Source organism: Barbus barbus (genome assembly GCF_936440315.1).
Source record: "Barbus barbus genome assembly, chromosome: 3".
Taxonomy (NCBI): domain Eukaryota; kingdom Metazoa; phylum Chordata; class Actinopteri; order Cypriniformes; family Cyprinidae; genus Barbus; species Barbus barbus.
Genome location: NC_136731.1, coordinates 37,552,435 through 37,553,050, shown reverse-complemented (window position 1 = coordinate 37,553,050; position 616 = coordinate 37,552,435).

Here is a 616-nt window from a genome sequence, read left to right as displayed (position 1 = left end):
AAAATAAAAAGAGAAGCACATTAAACAGAGAAGTTAAGTGTGCAAATCATACTATTTACTATTTTAGATTTCACAGACCGAACAGTCTTCACACACAGGATGTTGATGTTTCTTTCCTGTTTTACACTTGTGCTCAAAACACATTTGTGGGCACCTACAACACAAATGTTTATCTTTGAAATGTTTCAAATGATTTGGCGTTTGAATAAATTGTACAGCCTTACAATGTACTTTTGTTGAATAATTAATTTGCTATAAACTTATTCTATTCGGAGAATTCAGATGTTCAATATAGTCAAATATCATTGATTCCCTCACGTCCTTCTGTGCTCAGAGTGAATAGTGTGATGAGAGTCACTGATAAAATCTCTGCATCAGCGTAGTGATAAATGAATTCAAACAGCAGCTGCTCTCTCAGACATGTTTGCCACATTTGAATATGATATTTAAGTAAGCTCATGGAGTGCAGTTACTGAATATCAGAATGGCCTTGTCTCACAGGTAATAATAGCCATGCTGATATTCAATACTAAACCAGTATAAATGTGCCGTTTCTTAGAGGTAAAGTGGCTTTGCTGAAAGTCTGGAACAGTGTATGTGAGTTATGTCATGCTGG